This window comes from Oncorhynchus kisutch, linkage group LG29 (assembly GCF_002021735.2).
Source record: "Oncorhynchus kisutch isolate 150728-3 linkage group LG29, Okis_V2, whole genome shotgun sequence".
Classification (NCBI taxonomy): Eukaryota; Metazoa; Chordata; class Actinopteri; order Salmoniformes; family Salmonidae; genus Oncorhynchus; species Oncorhynchus kisutch.
This window is the reverse complement of record NC_034202.2, coordinates 5,512,029-5,526,987: the sequence shown is the minus strand read 5'-3', so window position 1 is coordinate 5,526,987 and position 14,959 is coordinate 5,512,029. Positions and strand designations below refer to the sequence as shown.

Below are 14,959 nucleotides of genomic sequence, written 5' to 3'. Positions count from 1 at the left end.
CTGGTGAGGAAGATGAGCATGCAGATGAGCTTCCCTGAGATGGTTTCTGACAGTTTGTGCAAAAATTATTTGGTTGTGCAAACCCAGAGTTTCATCAGCTGTCTGGGTGGCTTGTCTCAGACAATCCCGCAGGTGAAGAAGCCGGATGTGGCGGTCCTGGGCTCGCGTGGTTACACCTGGTCTGCAGTGGTGAGGCTGGTTGGACGTACTGCCAAATTCTCTACAACTATGGGCTCTAAAACAAACATTGAATGATCTGGCAACAACTCTGGTGGAGGGAGTGTGCAAAACTCGAGACATCTGTGTGACAAAACTGCACTTTAAATGTCCCCAGCACAAGGTGCACCTGCATAATGATCATGCTGTTTAATCAGCTTCTTGATACGCCACACCTGTCAGGTGTATGGATTACCTTAGCAAAGGATAAATGCTCACTAACAGGGATGTAATAAAGTCTGTGGGCAAAGTCTGAGAGAAATAAGCTTTTTGTGCGTATGGAGCATTTCTGGGATATTTCTATCAGCTTATTAAAAATGGGACCATCACTTTACATGTTGCGTTTATATTTTTGTTCAGTATAGAAACCATAGAGTAGAACCTTCAGGGTTTATAATTCACTCCTCCATGTAATCTCAATTGGACCGTGCCATATGACTTTATCCCCAGCCCCCATTATAAAAGCAGTAGTGATATGTGCATTTTGTCCCTATGATCATTAGTACAACTAATGAGACCAGCAGATTTGCCTATCCCCTTGTATCCTTCCACTCAGCTCCTTGCTCCATTCCCTCCATTCCCTGCTCAGTCAACTGATTCACCCTCTCCATCTCCGCAAGCGCTTCCGGTTTTGCCCGTTTCGGCAAAATGACTTGCAGCTAATTCGGATCGACTTGATGAATTCAAACAACTCAAACCCTGGCAGTTTAATAAGGGCAAGCCGTAATGAAAAAAATAAAGAAAAGCAGCAGAATTTATCTTCTACCGACCCACTCTCTCTCTTCTCCTCCTTCTCTGCTCTCTCCTCGGGAATGGCTCCTTGTCGTTTTTAGGCCGGGGGGGGGAACTACCCCCAGTCATCATCCCGCTTGGCAATTACAGTGAACGTACGGCGAACGATGCCTCATGTAGTCTCGTCACCGCGCGCTGACGGCGGGGTGAAAGACAGGGGTGTTTACCCAGGGTAAATATGCACGTTCCGGGCCGGTGATTGGTTGATGGTTGTGCAGGAGTGGCAGTGGGATCGGATATACGTCCGGATCCAGCGAAAGGGCTGATCAAGGTTGCCTCCATCACTCACTCGGCTAATCTTTTCCACGTGATAAACAAATGACTCTTGCAAGAAGCAGCTATAGCTGGGGCCCGACTGCCTGTCTATCTTACATCTTTATCCTGCTCGGCGATGTTGAGTTATTCAGACTTTCTGTTTTAGGGCACAATGGCATCTTGAGACGTCTGACACTCGATTGATAAATTGATATACAGTCGATTGATGAATGCAATGCTGTGGGCCTATTGTGACAATGTGCACTAAAATGGGGCATGGATATCACCAGCAGAGTTCACTTACCCAAAGTGCACCTATTAGGAGTCAACTGTGAAGTATATTGAGACATTTCAGTTGCCTGCCCCCCAAAAAATCTGAAGTTATCATCCAAGGACAAAGATTCTTGTCAGAAAGATAATTTCAACCCCAAGGGCCAGTATATTTTAATGTGTGATGTTAGCTCTAAATGAACAATGATAGCAGACAGGTCAAGAGAAGAAGTAGGACATAACAGACTTTATTGATACACTGTACAACAAAAAAGCCCTGTACGAGACTGAAAGACAAAACATTTTTGGTCACATCCATTTGTTGCGGCTCACTTTATTGGTTTATGTGTACGTTATCTACCTAAACCTGTAACTCTTTAGACTAAGGATGAATATAGTAAGAACCTTGCTGGGTAAGAACGACCCCGAGCCAAATGAGTTCCAAACTAATCCGAGAGGGCAAAAACACGCAGCAGTCTTCAATTAAATTAGCGAAGCTATTTTACACCAATCCAATATTTATTCCTGTACTTTCTAACTTAATAACCTATTTGGATGTGGCCTTGGGAGGCCTTCAAAAGCCTCAGGCTACATCATATTCCTTAAGTTGTCAATGGATGTAGAGGAGCCAGGTACATACACACAGATGCCGGATTCACCCTAACCGCTCTGATATCATCTTTTCAAGTTGTCTTTTCAAGCACCGTTACAGCAACTATGGTGAATGCGTAAGCAGGACAGCTCAGTACAGATTGGCTCAGTTTGGCCCTATAGTGTGAATAAGGCAAGCATACGTCCTATGCTCAACAGCGCAGGCCTCTTGTAACGCGCCGCAGTCCCCGTCCTTGGAGGGTGTCACCTCAAGCAGCAAGGGTACTGTGCATTCAGGCCGTTATTACCGCAAACAGGGTATCGATCCCACCTGGAGGATTGGTGCAAGTCAGCAACTTTATCAATGGCAAGGAGGAGAAGTAGAAAAAAATGAAATTGCATTTTGATGATGGATGCACCTGTCGGACGGAGAGAAAAACAAATGCAAACAACATCAGAGGCTAGAAATCTTCCCTTGAACGTCAATAATAATCGCCTCCAGATTCGACGATGTTATTTGTTGCAATAAAATGCAATGAAAATATAAACAAAAAACATATTTTTACATAATAAAATATTGCAGGACTCACTTTTCCGATATTGCTTCACAGTGCTTTAGTGCAATCAAAAAGCCTATCCTCTTACACACTATAAGGCTGAACACATTGCAGCACTCTTACTAATTCATACACTTTTTCTATGTATCCTCACAGTGTTTTAGTCCAGCCTTGCTAAGTGAGGCCCTAGTGATCGAACGTAATTCCCTAGAGTCTATATAGATCAGAGCAGAATAAGAGCGGATAGTGGACTAGGCCTGAACAGAACGACGTACATCCCGGCTCTTTCTCCTTTACACTGAGACGGCTAATGAGATCCCTGAGAGCGCCTTCATAATGGAAGATCTGGGAGGCCAATTGTCCATCACTAATAATCATATGATAATCACTGCTCTGCAAAAAACTATTGCACCGAGGACCTGGGGTTCCTTCATTAATTTTCCCTTCAAAGTCCTTTCCCCTTTATCCACCGGAGGAGAGGAGGAGGATGAGAGAGAAAGAGAGAGGTTGAATGGGAGAGAAAATGAGAAAAGGAAGGGCAAAAGAGTAAAAGTTAGAGAGAGAGACGGAGCACTAGAGTGCGAGGCGACAATCCCCTGCCTTTAAGCAAGTGATTAATAGGAGGCCCAAATAAAAACACAACAATAAATGCCATGCATAAATAAATGATGAACTATAACAGTTGGCAGTTTTGTTTGATGCAGAGAGGGGGAATAGGAGGAATATGATAGATAGAAAGATGGAGGGGTGGTGGTGAAGGGGGGGGGGGGGGGTGAGCTAATGTAGCTTTAATGTAGCCGCTATCAAACGGGTCATTCATCATAATGCCGTGGCTCTTCATTTGCAACACAATATGGCTGCCGCAGTGCGTTGGAGGAGACTAGCGTATTAGCGGTAGCATTAGCGTTAGTACACCACTGTGCTTCACCAATCTAAGGCAGGAGGAGGAGGTTGGATGGTGCTAATGGGAGCTAAATTGACTTGAGCCTAAATCACAGTGTGTATAGAAATTAGGGGGACAGTGGGGGGAAAGGGAGAGTCAGTACATATCATAATGGGCTCTCTCTTGGGGTGCTAAAAAGAAGGAGTTCACTTACTTAGGCTACGCCAGGCAGGCAGTCTCACTTAAAGAGGAAAACAGAGAGAGTTGGAGGAGGTTGAGGGGGGAGGTGTGACACTGGCCATCAAGAGCTATGTGGGGCAATGTCATAACAGTGTTATGAGACTCTGGCCAATGTTATCCTCAAACGGCTGGTGTGGTGTGGGTGCCAACTTTGGTTCCAGCCCAGCAGCAACACTACTGATTTAATTAATATCGCATTATAGACGTTGATAAGTTGAATCTGCGCCCACAGCCACGTCGGCCCTTTGCAGGAAAGACTGGCCATCGGCCTACCCTGCTCTTAAATTACTGATGGGAAGGGAGTGATTACCATTCTACCACATAACTGAATATCACTATGGGTTTAAAAATGTATTATTATATGTCAAGGACTAAGACTCTGAGGTGTGTTAATATTCTGTTGTCATGGTCACAGATAGATACTGGCCACATGATTGGATTATTAAAGTATCTACAGGGGGCAAAGGTGAGATGTCCATTAGAGATGGCTCTGTCTACTGCTTTATTCCTCACACACACCGAACAGGTAAGCACTCAATGAAATACTCATTCATTGTTATGCATGCAAAAATAAAATAAATATAAACTAGTGTTCATCATACACATTAATGACTACGTGAATAATAATATTAAATGAACAAAGTCTTGATCTCAATATGAAATCATTGCTGGGTAACAATTCAATACCTTACTGTGTTGTTTTCAATTAAATTGGTCGAAAAGAAACAAAAAATAGCTTCTTAGCAAATGGTATTTTCTCAAGCAAGAAGTATCTGGGAGTGGTTTGAGCGGGGAACAGAAAACATAAAATTAGCTGTTATTGGTAGAGAGGTTTGGAACTCTCTTTTTTATCACCATGAAAGGCCAAAACTCCATCCCACCAAAATAGGCGGAACATTTCAGGTGGTCTTTTCAAACAGGTCTTCCACTATAAGGGCATTATCCTCATTTTCACAATTTCACAGTATTATTCCAACCTCATAGTGTGTAAATATATATTAAACACAGGAAATCATGTTTTTGACTGCACTGGGCCTTTAAGTACAAAAAAGTAATCTGATACTAATAATTCTACTTTTCCCCAAAGGATATCCAACTGGGCACAAATGGTTGAAAAGGGTTGAAATATTGTTTCAACGTAATTTGTCAACGTATTATGAAGTGGAATCTACATGGAAAATACATTGGATTTGAGAGTGAAATTATACCCCACAGGATTATGGTAACCAAATTTCAACATATACAAAGCTTGTATAAAATATGTTGAATTTATATCTTTAAAACAACATCATATTCTCTACATTATATCCACTATCAGAATATTTTTTTGTTGTCTGTGCAGCACTTCTTACTGGAGAATTGATCTATCCACAGCTACCCTTTGGTCTCCAATCCATGGTTTATTTTACCAGATAAGCTGACTGAGAACAAGCAACGACCTGGGGAATAGTTACAGGGGAAAGGAGAGGATAGCCAATTGTAAACTGGGGATTATTAGGTGACCATGATGGTTTGAGGGCCAGATTGGGAATTTAGCCAGGACACTAGGGTTAACACCCCTACAATAAGTGCCATGGGATCTTTAATGACCTCAGAGAGTCAGGACACCCGTTTAACATCCCATCTGAAAGACAGCACCCTACACAGGGCAGGGGCATTAGGATATTTTTTTAGACCGGAGGAAAGAGTGCCTCCTACTGGCCCTCCAACACCACTTCAAGCAGGATCTGGTCTCCCATCCAGGGACTAACCAGGACCAACACTGCTTAGCTTCAGAAGCAAGCCAGCAGTGGTATGCAGGGTGGTATGCTGCTGGTTATTACCAAACCTAGCTATGATATTTGTCACTGACTATTACCAATGTGATATCGTGAGAATGATAACTGAGAGATCTCCACTTAACTAAATATATTCACTTTTGTTATCAATATCATTCCAAAGGGTAGGTTTAGCAGAGCAAATGAAATGTGACCATACTTTGTCAATCATCAATGATGCTATGTAGGCCTATATAGCATTTATAAAGTCATCAACAGCAAATGTTTGAGTTCAACACAGAATAAAAAATTATTGACAATAGAAGAGTCCTAGGGTTTCAAGCTCTGGTTGAATTCAAATGAATTTATATTTAATAATATTGAATTGTGTTTGGTTGTCAACACAACCAAATATCAACATTTGAAGGAGCTGCATGGTCTGCTTGAATAGTTCCATTTGGGCCACTGACTTAGTCTGGCTTTAATCCCAGTTTGTCTACAAATACAAAACAAATGTGTTAGCTCTCCATCTCAATTAAATCAAATCCCATGTTATTTGCAGTGCATTTAAAGTTTGATTTTGTCCTATTCTATTGAGTTGGAGATGTGAATCTAAAATGTCAATAATAAAACACATGTCTTTTACAACTAGGACTGACTTTGCTGATAAACACTTTGTTGAGGAAAAATGTACCTGATATGATTGTGATGCATTGTTGTCTCAAATCCAATCAAATTTCATTAGTCACATAGACATATTTAGCAGATGTTATTGTAGCGAAATGCTGGTGTTCCTAGCTCCAACAGTTTTTTTTATTTTACCTTTATTTAACCAGGCAAGTCAGTTAAGAACAAATTCTTATTTTCAATGACGGCCTAGGAACAGTGGGTTAACTGCTTGTTCATTGGCAGAACGACAGATTTTTACCTTGTCAGCTCGGGGATTTGAACTTGCAACCTTCCGGTTACTAGTTCAACGCTCTAACCACTAGGCTACCCTGCTGCCCCAAAGTGGTGCAGTAGTATCTAACGATTCACAACAATACACACACATCTAAAAGTAAAGAATGGAATTAAGAAATATATAAATGTTAGGACGAGCAATGTCGGAGTGGCATTGACTAAAATACAGTAGAATACAGTATATACATATACAATTAGTAAAACAGTATGTAAACAATATTAAAGTGACCAGTGATTCCATGTCTATGTAGATAGGCCAGCAGCCTCTAAGATGCAGTGTTGAGTAACCGGGTGGTAGCTGGCTAGTGATGGCTAGTGATGGCTATTTAACAGTCTGGTGGCCTTCAGATAGAAGCTGTTATTCAGTCTCCCAGTGGCAGCTTTGATGCACCTGTACTGACCAGGCCTTGACTCGGATGGTTGATGTCCATGATGACATAACTCACCTAGCTATCTTAAGATGAATGCACCAATTGTAAGTCGATCTGGATAAGAGTGTCTGCTAAGTTACTAAAATGTAAATGTAAACTTAACCAAAAATCAGACATTGTTTTTCCATTGGAATTTGGTTGTGCTTTTAGATGGATGAAAGCATGGTGATTGTGTGAATATAGGTTGTAATTTCTTTGACAAATGTCTCAACAAATATTACACAATTATCCACGTTGAAATGAGGTTGTGTGCCCAGTGGGATGGTATTTCATTTTGTGCCATCATTATTGCCCAGTGGGGATTTTAATGCATTCTGTCTATTCAGAGCAGCCATTACAGATGCACAGTGAGTGTGAGCTTCAGTCCACATGGACCCTTATTGATGGGTCAATAAGAAGGAGAAAGCGAGTGTGTCTGTGTACGTGTGAGAGCGAGAGAGAGAGAGAGAGAGAGAGAGCATGAGAGAGAGAGAGAGCATGAGAGAGAGAGAGAGAGAGCATGAGAGAGAGAGAGAGCATGAGAGAGAGAGAGAGAGAGCATGAGAGAGAGAGAGAGAATGAGAGAGAGAGAGAGAGAGCATGAGAGAGAGAGAGAGAGAGAGAGCATGAGAGAGAGAGAGAGCATGAGAGAGCATGAGAGAGAGAGAGAGCATGAGAGAGCATGAGAGAGAGAGAGAGAGAGAGAGAGAGAGAGAGCGAGAGAGAAAGAGAGAGAGCATGAGAGAGCATGAGAGAGAGAGAGAGAGAGAGAACAAGAACAAGAAGAGAAGATCAAAGGGTTGGTCACGCGTTCAACTGGACCGTGACTGAGTGGCACTGGGGAGGCTCACCACCGCAAATAGAGATCACTCAGATCTCGCCCCGAACCAGGCAAGACTCTAACACGCAGATTGCACAGATTCATTTCTTAACACAAACAAAAAACATCACAAGACATAATTTTAGATCATATTACAATGCACAGATGGTTTGGAGAGCAAACAAAAACACAGAGACATTCAGTATGTGCAAAACATACACACAAACCACAGGGGGCATAGAGTATAACACAGAAAACACACTCTGTCCCTTCAGCATCTTGTTTCGCTGCACCACTCTCTGTCCTACTGTGTGAGTGTCTTTCCATCATTTGCACGCAGGCATCTTCTATGGCGTTGCATCTTAAATGAACATAAGTGAGCATCCTTAATTGACCAGCTCGTTAGCCCAAGTGATAATTGGCCATGGACCATCAGACTCTGGGATGAAAAACGAGGTAGCACACTCCAGTCTCGTTAGTTTGGGCTGGGCCATTACACCCTGGTGTGTGTGTGAGTGTGAGTGTGAGTGTGAGTGTGAGTGTGAGTGTGAGTGTGAGTGTGAGTGTGTGTGTGTGTGTGTGAGTGTGAGTGTGTGTGTGTGTGTGTGCCAGAATGTAAATGAACCATACAAAAGCTGGTATGCTACATTTCGATTAGCAACATTCCGTGAAGTTTGAGAGCTTTTCTGTCACACAAAGTCATGTAGGTGGAAACTGTATTGCCATTACCCTCTGACCTTAAACATAAGTGTGTTGCGTGTCATGTTGTATCTGTCTAGCAGTGGCAAGAGAGTCGTAATTTTTATTAGAGTGCTATGTGTGTGTGTGGCTGCGTTTACACAGGCAGCCCAATTCTGACCTATTTTCCACTAATTGGTCTTTTGACCAATCACATCAGCTATTTTCACATCAGCTCTTTTTCAGAGCTGATCTGATTGGTCAAAAAAACAATTAGTGAACTCAGCCTTAGAGGTGGCAAGTGTTTCACACCTATGCAAGCATATTAGTAACATGTGCTGTATGTATGCTGTTGAATACCACTGTAGGTAGCGTTCAATATTGCATATTGAATTCCTGAGAGAGACAGAAAAATATGTTTGTAAAGACGAAATAGAGAGAGAGAAAGAAAGGACAGAGGGCAAGAAATGGGAGAGAGAGAGACTTTTGACTTTTTGTCTTTAATGATGAATCGCAATTTCTTTAAAACCTCAACACCACCCCCCACCCTACCCGACCCCCCCACCCTACCCGACCCCACTTTAAAAAACTAAAATCCCCTGTGCTGTATACTCACATTGCCCTCTACCCCACGATACAAATCATCACACATCCAAATAACCAAAACCCCACCACTTCTACAACATCACACATCCCAATAACCAAAACACCACCACTTCTACAACATCACACATCCCAATAACCAAAACGCCACCACTTCTACTACCGTATATCCAACCCATCTTCCCCAGCTATACAGATGGCCTCCCCGACACGCCATATCTCCTGAAACATCACACATCCCAATAACCAAAACGCCACCACTTCTACTACCGTATATCCAACCCATCTTCCCCAGCTATACAGATGGCCTCCCCGACACGCCATATCTCCTGAAACATCACACATCCCAATAACCAAAACGCCACCACTTCTACTACCGTATATCCAACCCATCTTCCCCAGCTATACAGATGGCCTCCCCGACACGCCATATCTCCTGAAACATCACACATCCCAATAACCAAAACGCCACCACTTCTACTACCGTATATCCAACCCATCTTCCCCAGCTATACAGATGGCCTCCCCGACACGCCATATCTCCTGAAACATCTCCACACTTTTTTATCATTTGATGAAATTTGATGGATTTTTATTCGAATACATGTACCCCATTATAAACATCCTGACATTACACTCCACCCGGAGTGGCGCAGTGATCTAAGGCACTACATCATAATCCTAGAGGTGTCACTACAGACCCTGGTTCAATTCCAGGCAGTATCACAACCGGATATGATTGGGAGTCCCACAGAGCGGCACACAATTGGCCTAGCGTCGCTAGGGTTTGGCTGGGGTAGGCCGTCATTGTAAATAAGAATTTGTTCTTAACTTTTTAAATGACACAACCTCTCACACAGACATTCCAACAGAAACATGAATGGCATTAACCTGGTGCACACAGAAAACACATGATGCACAGTCTCACTCATGACACAGAAAGGACACCCCTGTCTGACTCCCAGGTCGACCCGTGCCAACCAGCTATTAGTGGCCAGGGCTCCATGTAGAACCCTCCACTGGAGGTCCCCTGACCTCTTTGGTACTGAGAGTTTATAGAGTCCCCTCTATCTAAAACCCACTGTACTCTCCACCTCATGTACCCCCTGCCACTGATGTGACTTCACTCCTGTTAGGCTCCTAATGTTCCTCACCTTAATGCAGAGGTTGAAGAGTGTTTACCTCGCACCCCCCCCCCCCCCAACACTCCTAAGCTCAGGGTGTTAAAGTCCAACAACTCCTCCATACCCCCTTGCCCCACCTGCAGTGGCGGAAACATTGGTGGCTGCTCAAACACCACTCTTACTGGCTCAGACAGTGCCTCCTGGACCTCCCCAGGAATCTCTCTAGGAGCATAAGAGATTTTAGTCCTGTTTGTTGTGCCAGGACTTCCAGAGTTTTCCATCCCTCCTCCCCCATCTGCCACAGGTCACCCAGCCTTAGTAAACCTTCTGCCAACAGTTGCTTCTGCAAGGTGGCCAATTGAAGTGGAAGATAGGCTCCTCCCACATCACATTAAACAGATATTCATGGTCCACTCTATCGAAAGCCTTCTCTTGGTCTAAAGAGACCAGTATAAAGTTCACATTAGAAACTCTCAACAAGTCCAACATGTCCCTGATTAAGAACAAGTTGTCTGTGATTGAGCATCCCGGTACACAATACGTCTGGTCCTTGTATAGAGTCCAGATGGGACTTCAGTCTATTAGCAAGGACCTTCTTTTTCTTGTCTTCTGCACAGAGCAATGCCACAGGCCTCCAGTTCTTAAGTTCACACAACTTCACACAAGTCCCCTTTTTGGGCAGGAAAGTCAGAGCCACCCGAAGACACCTCATTGGCAACTCTCCTACCCCGTTTTATGATGTTGTAATACTCTTGTGATTTCTATGGTTTTTACTAGATTACCTGTAGTTTTTCATGTTGTCTGTCTGTAATTGTGTAATGACTTGGTGCTGCCTATCTTGGCCAGGACGCTCTTGAAAAAGAGATTTCAAATCTCAATCTCTTCCTGGTTAAATAAAGGTTAAATACAAATTGTATAAATAATTCCCCAGAATTGTTTATAAACTACACTGGGAGTCCATTCACCCCCGGTGCACGGGCGGGGGATATCTGGGTTATGGCATCTGCCAGTTCATGGGACAACAGGGGAATGTCCATTTTATCCCTCAGTGGCAGAGAGAGCTTAGAGAGTTGTGCAAACAAAACCTGAGCACACATAGGATCACACAGTTCTGGCCTATACAACTCAGTATTAAACTCCACAGTCCAGTCCCGCATCTCCCCCACCACAGAGGTCACCCACCTATCCGACAGCCGTGGGCAATGCGTACCCTTGGCTCCACCGCTCTGTCTTTCCAAGAGAGAGAGCATGAGAGAGCATGAGAGCATCCATCTCCTTGAGCATGGAGAACCTAGCTCTTACCACTGCTCCCTTTGCTTTAACCTGGGTCCCTATGTAATTCAGCTAAATTAGCCCGGAGACTTACATTGCCTTGCCCCACCAGCTCTACAACCACTTCACTGATACTACGCTTGAGTTCATACACATTTATAAGGACAAAACCCGGTTGTTAATTTCTGCTTTTACTACAAGCAGTCTACCCCTACACACCTCCTTTGAGGAGCATTTGTTTACGGCCAAACCAGGTGCATAAAAGACCGCCTGCCCTGCACTATCATTCGTTCCATGGCTCAGAACACTTGCCCCTTTCCACCAGAGCCCCCAATCGTCTTCATTCACCACATCACTATGAGTCTCCTGCAGAAACAACACATTTGTTTATTTTACATATTCCCCCAACAGACTCCTCTTTCCTGTATCTCTTGTGCCATTTATATTAAGTGAGCCTGCCCGATGAGTCTCCAAAGGAAGTGGGAGAAAAGCCAGCAAAGAAAGAGACCAATAGCAAAGCTCTAAAAAGCCCCAGTGCCAGAAAAAAAAAATGTAAACAGCATCTGAAGGTAGACCCTTACACATGGTTGTAACCCACTTCCTCAACCTAAAACGTTTCCGGCTTGAGAGGACACCATGCCCTTCAATTTTCATACCGTGTTGTACTGATCTTACAAACTTTCCCAGATCGCAAAAAAAAGCTTAAAGATGAACCTTTTTCCCTTTAGTCTCATTCAAGAACCTTAACAGTTCCTTCACCGTGTACTTTGACCCCTCTGCCGGACTGGACCCATTGAGGAGGAGTCTGAAAAGAAAGCCTCCTCACCGTCCTCTTCCTCAGACTTACCTTCCTCCTTCTCATCTTCATCTCTCATCCTGACCACCTGCCCTTTCTCACTAGTCGGGGCCTTCCCCCCAGCACCAGGCAAAGGTCCCTTAGTGATTTTGACCACACCAGCCTCGCCCCTCCCAGCTTCTTTCTTCTCTTCCTTTTTCGTCTTCCGCTTGACACCCTCCTCCACCTCCCCTAGTCACTTGCCCTTCCCCACTATACTCATCCACTGGCATAACCTGACTAGGCCCAGCCTCAGCTACACCACACCACCATCCATAACATGACTAGACCCAGCCTCAGCTATACCACCATTTCTAGCATGACTAGGCCCAGTCTCATCTACACCACCATTTATAGCATGACTAGGCCCAGCCTCTGCTGACTGAGTATCATGGCCCCCTGCACGTTGACCTCGATGTCCCCATATGGCGCTTTTACCCTCACCTTGTTTACGGCCTTTGTGGGCATGCAAAGCTCTTATGCCCCAAATCCCCAAAACTCAAAGCACCGTAGAGTGTCTGTGCTGGCAAACCCGACGTAGAGCCTCACTTTTAACTGTTGCTCATTGTTATTCAGAAACATTAACACGTTCCTCCGGAAAAAACAACAAGCTTAACGGCCTCTGCATGAAAACCTCCCGACACGAAAACTGCTAGCAAACTTACCAAACGGACTCTTTACGAGCACAGATTTGATCATCCACAATAAACGAAGGCAGATTCGCAACTACCACCCTAGTTGCTTACAAATATTCCACTGGCAATGAGCCTACCCACCAAATTGACTCTGTTCATGAACACAACACCACAGCTTTGATCATTCTGGATGTGGAATGTATAAATTCAGCTCTTACCTGTTCGCCGACTGCAAGCAGAACCTTCTCCACCTTAACTCCAATCTCAGGAACATACCTGAATCCATGCCATAACGACAGCGCCTCCTCCACGCTGCCAAGCCACACCGTTCAAAACCCCCAGGAAACTAAAACTCTGTCCTCTTCCTTCCTAACTTTGAAAAAAAAGTGGGTACTGCTAAACTAACAGTCCGTAAACCCTCCACCATGAAAAAGACAACTTGAAAGGAAATAATCAAGAAAATAAGTAAGGACAGAGCCCTCCACATGGCCTCAACTAGATAGAGAGAATGGGGTTCTTGGCGGTAGCGACATAGGTGGTGACAGAGGCCTTAAGCCTGGCTGACACATGACATGTTGAATCTCCAGCCCCGTCACGTTCCTCCTCCACCCCGTACCACCACAGGGATAAAAATGACATTGTGTCGAGAAGAGAGGAATTATCCAAAAATAAAAAATTAAAAAACAAGAGAGGCTCAAAAGCATTCATCTTTTCGCCCTCAGACCCAGCCGTATCACTGATGCAAAGGCGACCCCAAATCCATTACAAGCCAATTATAGTTATAAGATGTACTGGGCAATGGGCAAGAGCTGGCCACTCGCTCTTGAACTACTGCTTAATCCACAAAGAGGAACCAATAGGGAATGTGAAAATAGAATCCACACTTGAATAACTTTGGATTTAGGCGGATTAATGAACTGCCATGTTCACTGTCAACATGCTGGGGAGCACAAGCCATTACCAGACTCTGGCTGTCTCTCAGATACACACATGCATACAGGGACGAGCATGCAGGCACGCACGTATGCGTTTGGGCACGCACACACATGCAGGCATGCAAAAACACAAACAGATGCAAAAAGTAGAGAGAAAGCTAAAATGACTTTCTTACCTATACCAGTGCAAGTTGGTGGTGGCAAAGGTCCACAGCACATGGAAGAGAATAGAGGATACAAAAAAATTAGGTATGTCCATCTAACTGATAAATCACTGAGATAAATTCCCTTATTTCCGGGAGAGCTCTGCAATACAATAAAAGCACCATGTCACACCAAACATCAAATACAACATACACATTATGGAAAACATGTTGGGGGATTATCTCTCTGTCTCTCTCACAAACATGTGCAAGGTTAATCTATCACACACACTACCATCCCTCCGCACCACACAAAGACACACTACCCCCCCAACACACAAACACAGGACGGCTGCTCCAACATGAGCGAGGAGTCTTAGGTCCCACCCATCTCTCCTCTCCCAAAATCTGTCTCTCTGCTCCACCTCTCAAAGAGTCTCCTCGGTCTCTCCCTCCCCTCACCATCAAGCTCTCACACGCACCTCCATCTCTCTCTCCCTCTATTTCATTCCCTCCACCCACGCACCTCTTCTCCCCCTCTCAATCTCTCAACCCCACCACCTCCTCTCCTCCCCTTCATCAGTCTCTCCACTCTTCCCCCTCTCTTAGTCCCCCATCTCTCCTCTCTTCCTCCTCTGGTGGGGTTGTAGGGATAGTATGGTTGAGTGAGTGGGCGTGTGTCCAGCCCTCTTGCCCTCTACTGTATCTGTTTTGCCTGTGTGCCTTTCATTTGTAGTACTCCATCTAGCACAGGGAACACAGCCCAGCTTCACTTCAATTATCCTGTCAATCCATCACCACTCCCTAACCGCTACATAAGGGGGGGGTGAGGCTTGTCTATGTGAATGTGTGTGGGACCGAGTGCGTGTGTGTGCGCAAGTGTGTGTGTGCCTGTGTGCATGTGTGAGTCTGCATGCGTGTGTTTGTGTGTGCTTATATGTGTCTTTGTACATGTGCGCATGTGTACTTTTGTCCTCATG

The 14,959-nt window shown here is 44.3% G+C and overlaps 1 protein-coding gene across 3 annotated transcripts in view; it reads right to left on the bottom strand.

Annotated features, from left to right (window-relative positions):
* The window catches only part of LOC109874408 (netrin receptor UNC5D-like), a 317,100-nt gene that overhangs the window by 194,507 nt on the left and 107,634 nt on the right, over positions 1-14,959 (bottom strand). The window lies entirely within an intron of this gene.